The sequence below is a fragment of the Chiloscyllium plagiosum genome, unplaced genomic scaffold (genome assembly GCF_037043375.1).
Source record: "Chiloscyllium plagiosum isolate Xiang-an unplaced genomic scaffold, Cpla_swu_hap1 HiC_scaffold_50, whole genome shotgun sequence".
NCBI lineage: Eukaryota > Metazoa > Chordata > Chondrichthyes > Orectolobiformes > Hemiscylliidae > Chiloscyllium > Chiloscyllium plagiosum.
The window spans coordinates 38,651,245-38,670,420 of NW_028270188.1; the positions used below are offsets into that span (position 1 = coordinate 38,651,245).

At 41.8% G+C, this 19,176-nt stretch overlaps 1 pseudogene; it reads left to right on the plus strand.

Annotated features, from left to right (window-relative positions):
- LOC148135276 (uncharacterized) overlaps positions 1-19,176 on the plus strand; it is an 85,514-nt pseudogene that overhangs the window by 55,471 nt on the left and 10,867 nt on the right.

The following is a 19,176-nucleotide window of genomic DNA, read 5'->3' on the forward strand; positions in this document are numbered from 1 at the left end:
GACGACGAGAAGATAGAAAGACCTATCGGGTATTTCACTGAAAGTTGAATATTCAGCAGCAGACATAGTCCACCTTTAAGAAGGTGACTTTGAGCTCGGTGTTGACACTATAATATTTCAGTGTTAATGTTACTGGTAATGCATATGAGACAGACGTATGCACTGATCATAACCCACTGACGTTTGTGGAGAAACGTAAGGACAGAAGTGTCAGACTGTTTAGATGGAACATGTTTGTTTCCACGTGTTCAATTTTCAAAAAATGGTGCATTTAGAAGGACAGGAAAACTTAACCCATCTTCCTGACTAGCACCTTCCTAACGAGTCAACATACTAGTGAATATCCTCTTCACGCCCTCCAAAGCATCCACATTCTTTTCATAAAGTGGCAACCAGAACAGTTCGCTGAACCAAAGTCTTACGCAATTGTAACATGGCCTGCCAAATCCAGTAATCAGTACAACATGCGATAAAGAAAAGCATGCCATATGCCTTCTTGACCACTGTATTGACCTCTGTTGCCAACTTCCGCATGCAATGGATATTAACAATTTCTCTGTACATCAATTTCCCCATGGATTTCCCATTTACCACAGATTTCGCTCTTGAATTCATTGTTCCAAAACGCCTCACCTCACATTTGCTCAGATTGACTTCCATTGGCCGTTTCCCCGTCTAACTCTCCAATTGATCTATATTCTTCTGTATTCTCTGACAGCTCCCTTCACTGTCTACTCCTCCACCAATCTTACTGTAATCTGTAAACCTGCTAATTAGACCACGCGCACCTTCTTCCAGATCAGTGATATGTCGATCACTAAGAGGAGTGTTCCAAAGCGCAACCCTCTGGAAAGAAATTGGACACAGTTTTCCATTTTGTGAAACTCATTTCTTCTACTACTACTCTCCGTCACCTGTTGCCCAACCAGTTCTCAATCCAACTTGTTAATGCTACCTGTGCTCATGTGACTTCACTTTCTCCATCGGCCTAACATGGGGAAACTTATTAAGTGCATTACTGAAGTCCATGCATTTGACAGCGACAGCCCTGCCCTCATCAATCAACTTTTTCACTTCACAAAGAATTCTACTAGTTTCATAAGATATGGCCTTCCCTGTACAAAACCATGTTGCCTATCACTGATAAGCTCCTTTTCTTCCAACTGGGAATAGTTCGTAACCCTCAGAGTCTTCGCCAGCTGCATGCCCAACACTGATGTCAGTCTCGGCGTCTATATTTATCTGGTTTATTCTTTCCACCCTTTCGAAATAAGGAGATAACATTATCAACTCTCCAGTCCTCAGGGCATTACCTTTGTTCAAGTATGCTGCAAAGATATCTGGTCAGGCAGCAGCTATTTCCTCTCTTGCTTGCCTCAGAAATCAGGGATAGATCCTATCCGGACATGGGGACTTGGACATCTTAATTTCTTTTAGATTACTCAACACGGCCTCCTTCCTTTCCTAACTGTTATGCTTAATTTCTCTGATACATTTGAGTTATTCACAGAGACAGGTTAACTATGCATGCAGGTGCAGCAGGCAGTGAGGAAAACCAAAGGTAAAGCGAGATAATTTGAGATAGGGATTCTAAAATAGGGAAAACCCCGGGAATTACAGGCCTGTTAGTCTTACTTCTGTGGTAGGAAAAGTAATGGAAAGGGTACTGAGGGATAGGATTTATGAGTATCTGGAAAGACACTGCTTGATTAGGGACAGCCAGCACGGATTTGTGAAGGGTAGGTCTTGCCTTACAAGTCTTATTGAATTCTTCGAGGAGGTGACCAAAAATGTGGATGAGGGTAGAGCAGTGGATGTAGTGTACATGGATTTTAGTAAGGCATTTGATAAGGTTCCCCATGGTAGGCTTATGCGGAAAGTCAGGAGGCATGGGATAGAGGGAAATTTGACCAATTGGATAGAAAACTGGCTAACCGGTCGAAGTCAGAGAATGGTGGTAGATGGTAAATATTCAGCCTGGAGCCCAGTTATAAGTGGAGTTCCGCAGGGATCAGTTCTGGGTCCTCTGCTGTTTGTAATTTTTATTAATGACTTAGATGAGGGAGTCGAAGGGTGGGTCAGTAAATTTGCAGATGATACGAAGATAGGTGGAGTTGTGGACAGTGAGGAGGGCTGTTGTCGGCTGCAGAGGGACTTAGATATGATGCAGAGCTGGGCTGAGGAGTGGCAGATGGAGTTCAACCCTGCCAAGTGTGAGGTTGTCCATTTTGGAAGAACAAATAAGAATGCGGAATACAGGGTTAATGGTAGCGTTCTTAGTCAGGTGGAGGAACAGAGGGATCTTGGGGTCTATGTACATAGATCTTTGAAGGTTGCCACTCAGGTGGATAGAGTTTGTAAGAAGGCCTATGGAGTATTATCGTTCATTAGCAGAGGGATTGAATTCAAGAGTCGTGAAGTGATGTTGCAGCTGTACAGGACTTTGGTTAGGCCACAGTTGGAGTACTGTGTGCAGTTCTGGTCGCCTCACTTTAGGAAAGATGTGGAAGCTTTGGAGAGGGTGCAGAGAAGATTTACCAGGATGTTGCCTGGAATGGAGAGGAAGTCGTACGAGGATAGGTTGAGAGTTCTCGGCCTTTTCTCGATGGAACGGCGAAGGATGAGGGGTGACTTGATAGAGGTTTATAAGATGATCAGAGGAATAGATAGAGTAGACAGTCAGAAACTTTTTCCCCGGGTACAACAGAGCGTTACAAGGGGACATAAATTTAAGGTGAAGGGTGGAAGGTATAGGGGAGATGTCAGGGGTGGGTTCTTTACCCAGAGAGTGGTGGGGGCATGGAATGCGCTGCCCGTGGGAGTGGTAGAGTCGGAATCATTGGCGACCTTTAAGCGGCATTTGGATAGGTACATGGATGGGTACTTAATCTAGGTTAGAAGTTCAGCACAGCATCGTGGGCCGAAGGGCCTGTTCTGTGCTGTATTGTTCTATGTTCTATGTTCTATGAGAGTCATGGTAAAGACGTCTTATTGTAGTTAAAGAGGGCCTTGGTGTGGACACACTTTGTGTATTTGATTTTCTTATCTGAGGAAGATAATTCTTGCTATTGAGGGAGACAAGCGAAAGTTCAACAGACTGATTCCCGAGTTGGCAGGACTGACAAACGACAAAAAATTAGATCAACTGGACTTGTACTCACTGGAATCTAATAGATCGAGGAGGGATCTCATCAAAACATATAGAATCCCGATGGGACTGGGCAGACTAGATGCAGGAAGAATGTTCCCAATGTCGGGGAGTTGTTGGACGTTGTGTCACAGATTACGAATAAGGGATTAGCCATTGCAGAGAGATATGATGAAGAATTTCTTCACTTAGAGAGTAAGAGTCCCCTTTTTGCCCTCCGGGTCTTTGAATATGTTCAAGATGGAGCTGGATGCAGCCCATGCGAGTAAAGGCACAAAGGGGTAAGGAGTGCGAACTTAAATAAGATGCTGAGTTTGCATGATCGAACATGATCAAATTATAGGGAAGTGCAGGCTTAAAGGATCGAATAGCCTACGACTGCAATTATTTTATACTTTTGTATGCTTCTATGTATGCTTGTGAATGAGATCACTGTTAGTGTTATGCAAACGATAAGATTTGATCTGGCGTTCATATTAGTTTTAGGATTAATTTCAGATCCATTTTTCATGTCAATATTAGAGGAATATTGGGGTTTGATGTATTGAAGGCTCGGACTGAGTTGAATTTCCAGCGAGCATCAGGATTATGGCAAGGGTTAGGGTTACTCGCAGAGTTAGGAAAATCCTAGGGATTGTTTTTCTGAAGTTTTGGAAGGTTGGTCACGTTTGGAAGTAGTGTGTTGCTGTTGGTTTAGCATTTATAGTCATGTGAAGTCGTTATCGTTAAAATTACAGCATTAGATTTCCCATTAGATGCCCTGGACTTTGAGTCAGTGGATGTGAAAGATCACCAAAGCTTTTGCTAGTCATATTGATCTGAGGTTTGGAGGAGAACTTGCAGATGGTGCCACCTTTGCTACAAATGGTTTGCGTTTGCAATGTGTTGCCTAAGGAGCTCTTCTGAATTTCTGCAGTGCATCTTACTGATGGTGCGTACAGCTGTTACCGTGTATCAGAAGTTGTAAGAGTGAATATTGATGTAATGATGTCCATCAAATGGGCGGCTCTCCATGGATGGACTAGATCTCTTGAGTGTTGTTAGTGTTTTATTCATCCAGTTGAGTGGGTTGTATTACATTAGAAACATTTCTTGTAGCTTCTGGATAGAGAACAGCTTTTGGGTAATTAGGAAGTGAGTTGCAGTTGGTCATTTTGGAAATGCGTGGATTATTGGTTAGGCCGCAGCTGGAGTTCTTTTCCAACTCTTGTCACCGTATTATAGGAAGAATGTGATTGAACTGGATGAATGCACACCCTTTTGAAGAATGTTGCTTGGGCTGGAACAGTTCCGCTGTGAAACGACGCTGGAAGAACTCGGATTGTTTACTCAGTCAAAGTAAAAGTTGAGGAGGGATTGGTGGATATGAATAAGGTCGTGAACATAGGGTGAATAGAAAGCAACAATTCGCTTTCGTCGAGGGTTTAGTCGAGATGAGACATCATTTTAAAAGGAAAGGTAGACGGCTTAGTGGGAATTGAAGAATACTGTTTGCACCCCGAGGCTGGTGAGAATCTGGAATACATTTTCTGGGAGGCGAGTTGACGCATCAAAGCCCAAGACAATTACACGGTTCTTGGATGTGCCTTGAAGTGTTACATCACTTGAGTCTTTGGGCCGAAAGAGGGAAATTAGGACTATCATTCGTAGTAATATATTTTTAGCCTGTCGATGGCTGAATTGGCCTCTTTTGTACTCCATGGGTCAATGACTACCACAACTTGGAGTGTATTACTCACTTTGAATTACCTTACCACTTAATTCTTCACATTGAGACTACGAAAGGAGACATGAGCTTTTTGATACAAACATTAAAAGTAGAAATCGTTCTGTACGTGTTACGAAATTGTCTGTGTGTGAGAGATTACAGAGATAGAACGGTGTGTCAGAGCTGGGGGAGATTACAGCGATTATGAAGGGGAATTGGGCTTGAGCTGGTGATGGAGATATGGGGAGGTGTAGTGGATGGATGATAGATATTCCAGGCATAAAGAGTAATGCAGATGTTAGAGTTAGTTCCATATAGAGAGATGGATATAGCTGCTGGAGTGGGTTACAGAGATAAGATGCATTTCATGTTGGCAATGATTTCCAGAGGGAGGGATGTAGAGACTGGAGAAGATAAGAGTTAAGGAGGTCTGTTGGGAGGAAATGTTAGAGATAAGCAGAGATTTCAAATCTGGAGGGGGAAAGAGATATGGAGGTGCAAGAGGACGTTGTAGAGAGAGAGATATGTGCGGGATCTGTAGGAGTTTGCCCCGATACGGTGCAATGTTGGAGGTGGACCAGGTTACAGAGAAAGGGAGGGATGCAGGTACTGAAGGAGGTGACAGAAACAAGTGAAAAAAAAAACAACGTTTATGTGTAAGCTCAAAACTGTGAAAATATATGATGCTGGATGGGACATTTTAGGTCTCTGTTTCAGGAGGAAGCAGACAACGGTTACAGAAGCCTGATAAGAGATGGATGCGCAGAAGGATTGCACATCCATGGTGAAGACGAGGCAGATTGAGCCAAATGGAAAACAGCCGAGAAATCGTGAAAACAAGATAAAGCCTCAGAAAAATTGTAAATGCAAGTGTTGCTTTCAGGTGGTTAGCATGTAAATAAATAGCGTTCTCCCATTCAAATATTCCCATTTATAGCTCAAATCTTTAATTTCTGGCATGATATTGAGCATATTACTTTATTTGAAGAAAATCAGCATAGTACTGGTGCAGCTTCATTTTTTTGAATGGTACATTTTATGTCATTTAAGAAATGTCAATAGAATCATAAAACAACTGCCAGATTAATTTGAACGGATCAATGTGTCCTGCTGTATCTATATGAATAACAATTTACGACAATTTCCATCTAAACCTTAACTGGGCTATATTTCCTGATTTCTGTTTCCATTTTTGAATTCAGGGCATCCAGCGGTTATTCTCAAATGCACTGGCAAGGACCCATAACGAAAACAGATGGAGAATGATGGGCTTCTGCTGAAGGGCTTATGCCAGAAACGTTGATTCTCCTGGACCTCGGATGCTACCTGACCTGCTGTACTTTTCCAGCACCACACTCTGAAGTCTCTTCCATTTCCAACAATGCTGTTTTGTATGAATAATGTGTCAGCCACATTTCAAAAACTAACCAATAAGGCAAATTCGCATGACAAAATTGTGTATTTTAAGTTCATGACCCGGTGATTTTTAGGCACACATGGATGAACATATGCAAAATTTATCGAGATTGTTCGATTAACTTCGGGGGGCAGTCTTGGTGAAAAACCTGGCGAAGAATGTATTTGTCAAAGCGCGACTCAACCTCCTCGGACATTTTATCAGACATGGACAAATGGCCCCATTGAATAAAAAAAAACAGAATAAACTCTGGAGTCTCCCAGATCATCAACAAAAAAAGAACAGTACGACAGCTCCAGGGATTGAATGGGTTCTATTGGAAATTCGTCCCAAATTAAACAGTTTGGCTGCTCCACTCTCTGGTTTACTAAAGCAAGACAATAAGTTTCAGTGAATAGCCGACTGTCAGAAGGCATCTATTCGCTGGAACGCTGTGTTAACGACAACCTGAGTTTTAGGTACACCTGCATATGCAAAGCCATTTAAGGTGGCCATCGATGCAAGTGATGTCGGTGTCGTTGCTGTGCTTTTGCAGCAAGATGACTGGAAGGTAGAAAGACATAGCGGATATATTTTTCCAGGAAGTTGAACATTCATTTGCCGAGATATTCCACAGTGGAGAAGGAGACTTTGAGTTTGTTGTTTGTGTTACAATATTTCAATGTTTATGTTACTAGCAACGTATCTGGGACAATCATATATATTGACCCTAACCCATCGAAGTTTGTGAACAATGATAAAGACAAAAATGCCAGAATATTATGCACGTGCCAGGACGAGAAAACATGAAAAAATGCAATTTCAAGACTTGGATGAGAAACCGATGCATTTGATAAGAGGAGCAAATTTATTGAAAACAGAATGTATTGATGCAGTCAAAGTAATGTATGTTGTGTTACAGTCTGCAAGCACTGTAAGCTTAATGGGTTTTAAAATTGAGCCATCTTTGGAAATTGATGATTCATTTCTTAAAAGGGGAGAGTGTGATAATGCTGCTGTATTAACAAGGTCAGTTTGTTGTTATGAAAATGTGGGTGCACTATACCTTTAAGACAGTAAAAGCTGGAAGTGATATCACTATGTAACATGTGATCTAGCTACTGTAGTAGCTAGTTACCTGGAAACGACAAAACAGATTCGAAATCGGTTAGTCAGTTGAAATTATATTCCGAAGAATTACAAAATTCTAGTCAAGTTTAAATTGAGGATATTGGCAATCTTTAAAGCCAATGACACAATCGGATGCTTTGGGTATAAGACAGGGGACAATTGAACAGTTGGGAGGAGAACTGCCAACAGACGAGCAGATTATAGACTGCTCGCCAGAGCTCTCTGAGAGGTACTTGTCCAGAGAAGGAGATTGCACAGAGAAAAACCTCAACACTGACATGGAGAGCAAATCTACCGGAAAAGATAAAGAGAAGATTCGAACGTTGCTTAGCTTTAAAAGTTGTATTTTCTTGTAAATCTAATTTGGGATATATATTAGACGAGTGTTATCGTCGAGAAAGTAAACATAGGTTGGAGAAAGGAGGTGCAAATAGTTGTCAGTTAATTATTCTCTGTTATACTTTCAGAAATAAAGTTGATAATTTTTACTGTGACAAAGTCTTGGCCTCTAAAGTTTTCACGGATTACTGCATGAGATAAACATTCCTGTGTTGCTGGTTTAAATTAAGCAGGAGTTTACCCCGTATCTTAAGACTGTCCTTGTTTTTATGTCAGAGCCTTCGTAAATACAGACGCTCTGACATGTCGGAAATATCTACTTGAGAAACATTTTTTTACATAGATATTTTTATTAGAAATTTGACATTTTTACAAGTTTACAAAAATAAACAAAACTCTCAGATATAAACATTGATATACAATTAGCTCAAATATACAATAGCCAAAATTTAGCAAAACAAAACAAAACAAAACAAACCGAAAAAAAGAAAAAAAACTCAACTATCTACTAATCTAACCTACAACTAACCAGAGTGTATATTTAAGTCTCTTACATGCTCGGAATGTGTTCGCATCAGATGTAATAAAACCCGCATTCATGCGGGATTCCTCCCCAGAGGGGCCCCGGACCAGCCAGGTTTGTTAGGATAGCCGAAATATCTGTATTTATGTAATTCAAGAAGGGCTGCCATATTTTATAAAATAATCCGGTCTTTCGGTGCACCATATTTGTAAGGAAGTCAAGAGGAATACATTCCATAATTAGTCTGTGCCAATTTGAAAGTCCAAGGGGGCCCTCAGCCGCCCAGTTCACCAAAATATTTTTCCTTGCACAGAAAGAAAGAATCGAAAATAGTCTCTTCCCGTACGTGTCCAGGGAGGGAAATTTCGAAAAGCCCAAGAGGAGAGATACATGGTCTACTTTAATTTCCGTTCCTAAAATTTCTGTCAGGGTACTTGCTACTTTAGTCCAATATCTACGGATCTTATGACAGGTCCATAAGCAATGTATAAGAGTGCCCACCTCTATTTTGCATTTAGGACACATTGGAAATGCTCCTGCCTTAACTTTTGCCAATCGAATTGGTGCTATATGGGCCCTATGAAGTATCTTCAGCTGGATAGCCTGGGTTCTGTTACAAATAGTCATTCTTCTAGCATTTTTCCAAATATCATTCCACGTTTCTGTAGAGATTTCTAGTCCCAAATCCTGATCCCATGTTTTAAGCAGATTATCCCTATCTCCCGATACTTTATCATGTAGTAAATGATAAATAGTACTGACGGAAGATACCCCCACTGGTCGTAGGACACTACATTCTCTATCGGATTTTTCAAGACTATCTAATAACGTAGTCCTCTTCTGTATATAATCTCGAATTTGGAAGCATCGAAAGAGGTCTCCATTGGGTAATCCGAATTTCTGACGCAGCTGTTCAAAAGACATCAGGACCCCGTCCTTAAATAGATCCCCTAGACATGAGATACCCCTGGATCTCCAGAATTTAAAAGTGGCATCTGTTAACCCCGGTTGGAATCCCCATGCGCCCATTATCGGTGCATCGGGGGATGTTTTATGTGAATTGCCCTCATTTTGCCGCATTATATTCCAAGCCTTGATTGTATTTAGTATTATAGGGTTTTTACAGTGATCTGTAATGATTTTCCTCTTGTCTGAGAATAAAAGATTAATAAGTGGGTATTTTAATTGAGAGGCCTCGATGTCCAACCAGATTGATTGTGGATCAGACAAGACCCAATCAGCTATGTAACCTAAAGGGAACTTAACCGATATTTCCTAAAGTCTGGGGATTCCAATCCACCCCTTGCCTGTGGAAGCTGTAGCTTCTTCAGCTTAATGAGGGACCGCCTATGATTCCAGATAAAGGAACCCAGCTAGCCATATAATTTACATAAAGCCGTCCTCGGCAGCATCACCGGAAGCATTCTCTTAGGATATAGGAGACGGGGCAGGACATTCATTTTGATTAGTTCTATTGTACCCAACCAGGAAATTTATAGGTCTCCCCATCGCTGGAGGTCCTGCCTTATCCTTTCCAATAAATACACAAAATTAGCCTTATACAACTGACCAAATACTGGAGTAATAAAAATGCCTATATATAAGAAGCCCTCCAGGGACCAGCGAAAGGGAAAAAGGGATCCGTCCACTAAGCGGGGTATCATAGCAAGGCCACGCATTGGCATAGCCTCCGATTTTGAAAAATTTATTTTATAACCTGAGAATGCACTAAATGTATTGATAACTTGAATTAGGCGAGGTGTGGACATCAGAGGGTTACTGAGGAATAGAAGAACATCATCTGCATAAAGGGTAATTTTATGTTTACCTGTACCAATCCTTGGGGCCACTATATTAGGATCAGCTCTTATAGCTTCTGCGACTGCTTCAATTATTAGCGTAAATAACAATGGCAAGAGGGGACATCCCTGACGGCAGCCCCTACCCACACTGAAGCTCTCCGAACGTAATCCATTGGTAACCACAACTGCTTTGGGATCACTATACAATGTTGAGACCCATTTGGTCAACACCTGTCCAACGCCAAACCTCTCCAATGCGTAAAACAAATATGATCATTCGACCCTATCAAATGCCTTTTCCGCGTCCAATGAAACCACTCCTCCTGGTATCTTTCCCTGATGACAGGCTTGAATTATATTCAGAGCCCTTCTAACATTATTGGATGATCTATGGCCCTTAATAAACCCCGTCTGATCCTCCTTTATAATATATGGCAGTATCCTTTCTAGTCTCAGTGCTAACGTTTTAGAGAGGATTTTAAAATCTACATTTAGCAAGGATATTGGTCTGTATGATGTACAATCTTCTGGGTCCTTTCCTTTTTTAAGGAGAAGAGAGATATTTTCCTCTTTCAGCGAAGGCGGGAGACAGCCCTGACAATATGCATAGTTATACATGTCCATAAGTGGACCAGCCAGTATTTCTGTAAATTCTTTATAGAATTCAGCTTGAAAACCATCTGGGCCCGGCGCCTTACCATTCTGAAGTTGCCTAATCGCATCAAGTATTTCTTCGAGTGTAAGAGGAGCATTTAGGACCGATACTTGTTCCGGAGTTAGGCCTGGAAAAGTCAAATTTTTAAAAAATGACTCCAGCCTCCTCGTCCTATCTTCACAATCCTGTGATTTATATAACTCAGAATAAAATTACCTAACGATCGCATTAATCTTTTTGTGATCATGAGACAAAATACCCGTACTTTCCTTGATAGATGTAATAGTCTGACGGGCCTTTTTTTCTTTGCAAGAAATGCTAAGTATCTACCCGGTTGCCGCCATATTCATATAACCTTTGTTTTGCAAATAATATTTCCCTCTTAGCCGTTTGAGTAAGCGTAGTGTTTAGAGCTGTCCTAAGAGCTGTAATCCTTTGCAATTTAATAATAGGTCTATCATTGTAGGCTGTTTCAGCCGCTTTCAAGCGGGCTTCAAGCAGACGCTGTTGTTCTCCCTTTAATTTCTTCTGGGTCGCTGAGTAGGAAATGATCAAGCCTCGCGTGTAAGCTTTGATGTTCTCCCACATCATTGACGGGTTGCTATCTGTACCTGAATTAATTTCTAAAAAAGTTTTAAATTCTTGAGAGAAGTACTTTACAAATTTACTATCTTTCATTAGGAAGGGGTCCATACGCCAATGCCGAGGGGATGTCCCATTGTTCCTCGCCTTCGTTTCCATATATAACAGCAGCGTGGTCAGAAATTGCTATACTACCTATTTTACAGGATAATATAGAATTTTAAAAAGTCGAGGGGGCAAAAAACATATCAAGTCTGGTATGACATTTATATGGATTAGAGTAGAAAGAAAAATCTCTGCCCTGTGGATGAAGACATCTCCATACATCTACTAATCCTAATTCTTTGTTCAGATCCATCAATTGTCTAGATTTGGGAGATACTCCTGCAGTACTCTTGGGAATCCTATCTATTTCCGGATCCATAATACAATTAAAGTTCCCCCCCCCCCTATAATTATATGATGGGCATCAAATCCATCAATTATGAAAACGCTTCCGTTACCAATTTAAAGGGGTGTGCTGGGGGGCAGTACAAATTTAAAATCCCATATTCCTCTCCATTTATGAGGGCTTTCATCAAGCTATATCGTCCAGATTCGTCTTTTATCTGCTTTAGGATTTTGAAAGGGAAATTTTTCCGAACAAGAATAACAACTCCCCTGCTTTTTGAGCCAAAAGAAGAAAAAAAGGCCTGATCAACTCCGCCCTGTCGTAATTTCAAGTGTTCTTTATCTGACAGGTGTGTCTCCTGTAGGAGAGCTATATCAACTCTTTCCTTCTTAAGATTTGATAATATTTTCTTCCTTTTGACTGGCGAATTACTCCCCTTGACATTCCAGGTGCACGACTTAACCGACTGATCAATCATAATCCTCTGGGCCAATCTGAGACCCCTCGGGAGGGGGAACCCTATCCAGAACATCCCGAGCGTAGAACATATAAAATTTGCAAAAATAAAACCTCTTTAATACACCCACAACAATACAATAAAAAACTATTTCTAAATAAAAAAATATAAAACGTATCTAAGTGGAGACTTTCCCCCTTGTTCCCAGGGAGTGTCACTTCCTCTCCAAAAGTCCATCATATCCTCTCCCAACCAATGCCCCACCCTTGACCCAGGCACTCCTCAATAAAATGAGGAGTATTCAAAGAGAATACAAAGCTAGAGTTAACAGTGAGCACCCTACCCCCACCCATACCAACACCTGGGTATATTTGGTAATGTTAATGCCATATATAAAAATATAACTATAAAATTACCACCTCAACAAATAATAATTAAATATAATAATACAAAATAACAAGGGGAAAACAACCCCGCTCCTAGAGACAGAGGTAAAATTGAATAAGGTAATCACCTCCCCCCACCAACATTAACCAAAACCCCCAGCTTTAATATATATATATATATATACGCACACACACATATACATACATCCCTCATATATACATAAAATAATAACAGAAAACAACCCCAAGGGTGGGGGGGAGAAAATCAAATTCCTCTCCCTACCCCCATGATAATATTAAACAGTAAGGTAAGAGAAATAAAAGGGGGATATAAACCAAAGCGGGGGGAAAGGCAGACCAACATCCATTATGTCTTACAGTTTATCTAAGAAAGTCCAAGAATTCCTTAGCCTTATCTGGTGATCCAAAGTTATATACGGATCCTTCATGGTTAAAGTGTAACGTCGCTGGGTAGCGTAAGGAGTACTGAATATTTAAGTCCCTTAAACGCTTCTTTGCCTCGTCGAATGCCTTTCTCTTTCGAACCAGAGCCTGTGAAAAGTCCTGAAATAGCATGATGTTTGATTCTTTATAGATCATAGCTTAGGGGTCTTTTCCGAGATTTCTAGAGGCTTCTCGGAGTATCTGATTCTCCTTGTAGCTCTGCAGCCGGAACGGGACCGGGCGCGGGCGCTGGTTCGAGCCGGTCCCGCGTATTGTGACCCGGTAGGCTCATTTCACCCTTACCTGGCCTGATCCAGCTTGCAGATTTAAAAGCTGTGGCAGCCACTGCTCCAGGAATGCTATAAGCTGGCCTTCCTCTTCCCGTTCGGGAAGGCCCAGCAAACGAATATTTTTTCGACGACCTCGATTATCGAGGTCGTTAATATGATTTTCCAAGTTCCGGACTCGCTGCTCGAGAGTCCGGACCTGATGCACGGCCGATTGAGCGGTATTTTCGGAGATCGCGGCCTTTCACTCCGCCCCTCGGACTCGGCGTTCAATTTCTTGGATTTCTCGGTCGTGCTTCAGCAGCGGTGGGGGAGGGGTTCTTGCTTGCTGAGAGCTGCGAGCTCCCTTCCCTTTAGTCATTTTTACTTAGGATTAAATTGTTTAAATGTAATATTACACAACTAATTAAATTACACAACTATTATAAATGATTTGGTGAGCGTGGTAGGGGGTGGGTGACCAACTGTACCCAAGTCTTGGGAGGAGCACTATAGACTCAGTCTTGCTGGGTCGCCGCCATCTTGGATCCCCCGAGAAACATTTTAATTATTTTTTAAACACTTGTACAATGAAACCTCTTCTCCCAGTTCAGGGTTCAATTTAGTTTGGTTTCAGCAAGCTGGTTTTGTTTGCAGCTGCTGGTCACGTTTTACCTGGATCCCAGAGACCCTGCCAGGAAACCAAAGCAGCAGTTACATGGTGATCATCTCTTCTTCTGACATCTCTCCTTCAAGGACATGTGTTTGAATTGTACTTTTATTAACAGGGGGATGTTTATGGGAATGTTGCAAGTATTTGCAACAGCTTTTTGACAAATTGTGATTTCGTGTGTGTTGGGTTTTCAAATAATTATGTTATTCTTAATTGGGTTTCGTGATCGTGGATAAGTAAATTGGGCTTAGTATAAAACTGACTTGTTGGGGGAGCTGCATCACTCCTGGAAGATCGAGTTTACACCTACTTAAAACAAGTAAAGTATTTCGGGTCTAGGCTGCATTCTTCTAATATTTTGAGGGGTTGGATCATGTGTAGCAGCAGTCTGGACAGAGCTGGCAGTTCTGCCTCTCTTTATGATATATGACATGTATTGTGCGTAGTCTTCTAATGCTGCAGCTCCTTGGATTTTTTCAACTGTTTTGAGAAAAATTGTAGGTTCAGACATGTCTGCCTTGACCTACTTGAAGAAGCTTTGAAGTTAAAATCAAGCCCTTGTGCAATAAAAGCGAGTGGATCGGTCTCCAAATTCAGCATGTTTCTGGTTAGGATGAGTTTGGGTTGGGTTTTAGCAGGCTAGGTGTTCAGAGGAACCTGTCAGTCAGTTTTGAGGCTGCTGTCAAATAAACCGTTACATCAGAGAAGGTGTTCCATTGTGAATCTCTCTGCCATTTCTGTCTTTACTGTAAGAACCTTGTGCTTGTTTTTTCCTCTTTTGCCAGGGGGTGCTTCTGGAGATTATTGCAGTTTTCTTGAATAGCATCATCAAGTTGGCATAACCTTTACGATTTTTGGATAGGGTATGTTGTTGTACAATCCACACTCGTTTGATTGGATTTCATTCGACAATCTGGGAAATATATTCTGTTTTTGATGTAGGTTTGCTCACTGAGTGGGCAGGTTCGTTTTCAGACTTTTCGTCAGCGTACTAGGAAACATCATCACTGAGCCTACAGAAGAAGCACTGATGGGAAGGCCCACATTCTATTTACCTGTTTAGGTTTCCTTCGGTTGTTGACTTCATTTTCTGTGGTGATGCCATTTCCCGTTATTTTTGTATGATAAATGGGATCCAAGTCAATGTGTTTGTTGATAGAGTTCCTGTTTGTATGCCATGCTTCGAGGAATTCTCGTCCGTGCCTGTTTGGCTTGTCGTAGGATGCATGAGTTGCCCCAGTCGAAATGGTCTCCTTCCTCATCTGCATGTAAGTATAAGTCTCCGAAAGGAGTGCCAGACTATTCAGAACGCTTGGGCATCATTGTATCCCACAAAGTTAGATAGCAGAAAGTGAGGACTGCAGATGCTGGAGACCATAGTTGAAAAATGTGATGCTCGAAAAACACAGCAGGCCAGGCAGCATCCGAGGGGCAGGAGAATCGACGTTTAGGGCATAAACCCTGCTCCTGTTCCTCGGATGCTGCCAGGCCTGCTGTGTTTTTCCAACATCACATTTTTCAACCCACATCTCACAAAATCACCAAGGCACTGATCAGCAGCTAACGAACTTCAAAAAACCTACAGACGCAACACACACACCTAAAGTCATTTACAAAATACCTCACGAGGACTGTAAGAAACTCTACCTTGGACAAACAGGCAGCAAATTAGCCACCAGGATGCATGACCATCAACTATCCACATAAAAGGCATGACCTACTATTACTGACATCTTTACACACAGACGAGGAATGTCACCACTTTGCCGGGGACAATCACCCACCGAAGGACAAGCCAAACAGAGACACGCACGAGAATTCCTCGAAGCATCACATTCCAACAGGAACTCCATCAAAAAACACATCGAGTTTGACCCCCATCTACCACCCCCTGAGAAAAAGAACAGAAATGACTTCAGCGCAGAAAATGAGTTCACCAACGCAAGGAAACATTGCACATAAATGGAATGCGGTCCATACCACCAAGCGTTCATCCGAAGGCTAACTGATGTTCCCTAGCATTGTAAAGAAACGTCTGAAACTGCTCAAGGGTTTATGCACGAATGATCAATTCTCCTGCTCGTCGAATGCGATCTGATCTGCTGTGCTTTCGCAGGACTACACTCTCGACTCTGAGCTCCAGCATCTACCAGCCTTACCTTCTCCTGGTGGCTTCATAGTGACCATCTAACTAAATATCAATTGTTGAAAAAACACATCTGATCCACTATTACTCTTTAAGAATGAGGCAATAGACTGTCCCCACCTTGCCTGACCTATATGTGCCTCTAGACAGTAAAGCAATTGCTTCTTAACTGCTTCCTGAAATTGTCTAACAAGTTTTTCAGTTAAACGACAAATAGGAATGTGCAATACATGATGGCTGAGCTGGATGTGTAACAACACATACATTAACTCTTTAAAACTACCATGTATTATGTCAGGCAGCGAGCAGCTACCTTGAGCTTTTCAAAATGTGAATTCCTTGCCATGTATCAAACCCAAGGAGCAGTAACTACAAGTTGAGAAATACATAGCCACATCCAGGCGATTTCAACAGTCGGACCTGCTTTTGTAATGATTATACATCATTATTCATTCATCACTGTTAACTTTTATTAAAGATTTGTGTTAAATTTGTAAACACTTTTTAAAGCAACAGGAGAAGGGCCAAACATCTCAAACATTTATGTAAAGTCATACACCGTCATGGGTCAGAATGAATAGTGATAATAATAGAGGTCAAAGACGTCTCCATTTTTGGAAGCCTATCTTGTTCACTGACGGCATTTCTATCAGAAAAGGCAGTATGTTCTTCTCACTTGGTCCTTCATGTGACTCCAGATCCTGTGCAATTGTGGAAGGGGAATAAATAACGGCCTTGGCAGAATGAACACGTTCAATGTATGGGAAGATTTAAATTTCAATCAGTGAGTGAAATGTTCTTGTTTAAACAGGGCATACACCACACTAGCGGAAAGAATGACAGTTCTGAGGTTTTTTTTTGACACTTGGAATAAACTGTCTCGATGCAACGTCGAGTGAAATAATATATGATCTCAGGTTGGGGTTCATGGGGTTTGAGTGAACAGCGTTGTTTCTTTAAGATTCCAGATTCTGCTTTTGTTAGTTCGTTATGATGTATGGGCAGAAATGCTCCTTCAGAGTTGAGATTAATCTTGTTCTTATAATTGATTTGTTCATGGCAGAAATTTGACAACAAAAAGCAAAAAAGCTGAGCTGCAAACTCGATCTCCCCAAAGATCTTCCACATGGTATAAGACAATGTGTCTGTGAATGTAACAGCTCAGATTTTAAATCAAGGAGCTTTGGGCTGCATGCAGGGACAAGGCACCTCTCACCGAAAAATACATGTGAAAAAGATGTCCGACACAATAATTCGTTTTATTTGCGATTCTGATATGGCATTATGACAATTGAATCTGTTTTAATCTGAAAGTACTATGCTCTCTCGTTTTCGCATTTGAACAGAAATGTCTCCAGCTCACTGACTGGTCAGCCTCATCCAGTGATAGAAAATCACTGAGCAGCATTCTCCGTGCAATTATCCACTGACAGAAACTCCCAAATTCACTGCTGGTGCAGTACTTTCTGATCTCAGAGTTCCATCATCTGTTCCGGTTTCATAAAGTTTGAATGTAAAAGGAGAGATCAGGTGTGTTACTTCAGAAGAAAGGTCACTGATCGAGAAATATTAACTCTGTTTTCTCTCCCACGGATGCTATCAGACCTGCTTAGGCACTTCTCCATCGGTTATAATGAGGCCTGTTTTCACTAGAATTTCCAAAGTTAAAAAATAATCTGAATGAAGCCCGACAAAATATTAACAAGATAAAAGCGGGTGATAAAAGTAAACTGATGCCATTGGGTGGGGCTTCTGCAATGAATGTGAAAATGATGTTCAGTCCGTTCAGGAGAGATGTTAAGAAACAATTTGAAACGAAAAGTATGGAGAGGTGTAAAACTGTCTTCCACACCTCAATTGCTGATTTTCAATCTGAGATAAACAAAAGAATTGTCGGACGTGCTCCCTGTTTTGATTTGTACCTACCGTTCAGCAAATGTCTCACCTTCAAATCCTATGGGCACGGATAAATGAATTCAACACTTTCCATGGCATTGAATACTTCTGATGCCTTTGCTTCTGTTCTTTTCATTCCAACAGGACTCTGGTCCACCCTCCGAGGATCCCTTCTCTCGCCTCCAACATCCCCCAACCACTTGGAACCTCGTGCTAGCCTGTTACCAGTCCTTGATCTCTTTATTTCCAATGGACGACGGGAAATCGACCACCTCATCTGTCGACACCCCTCACACAATCCAATATGTCACCTTTGCAAAGCTCAGCCGTCCACATGCTCCGCTCGAAACCCAAACTCACAGTGAAACCAGCAGGCAAAGTGTTGGGTGAGGGGGAGACTGGGGTTTGCAATGGTAGTTTGGCGCAACGAAATTTGCACTGCTGAAGCCAGGTGTCAACTCACAGGCATCTCTTCCTTTGCCTCATTGACCATGGCGTCCCATCCCATCACCAAACTCTCAGAGCATAAACCCACCTCATCAGCCAATGGGAACCCCTACCCACTGCCTCCTCAAAATTGACAAACTTCTCTGCCCTGTTTGACCGATTGTCTCAGAATGATCCTGGCCCACTGAAATCATCTCCACATACCTTGATAATTTCCTTTCCCCACGGTCCAGGATCTCCTCACCTATAGTCAAGACACCCCAACGCCCTCCACCTCCTCCTTGACATTCATTTCGCCGGTTTCCAACAAGTCATCTTCACCATGGACATCCTGTCTCTGTACACATCTGTTCTTCCCGACGAAGGCTTCCATGACTTCCATCTCTTCCTCTCCAGTCATCCCCACCAGTACGCTTCCATTTGCTTGGCAGAACTGGTCCTCAACCTCAATAGAACATAGAACACTGCAGCGCAGTACAGGCCCTTCGGCACTCGATGTCGCGCCGACCATCTTACCAATCTGAAGCCCATCTAACCTACACTATACCATGTACGTCCATATGTTTGTCCAATGATGACTTAAATGCACTTTCCGTTGGTGAATCTATTACCGTTGCAGGCAAATGATTCCATACCCTTACTACTCTCTGAGTAAAGAAACTACCTCTGACATCTTTCCTAAATATATCATCGCTCAAAAAAACTATGTCCCCCTCGTGCTCGCCATCACCAAAGTTGGAAAAAGGTTCTCCCTGTCCACCCTATCTGACCCCTGATTATCTTATG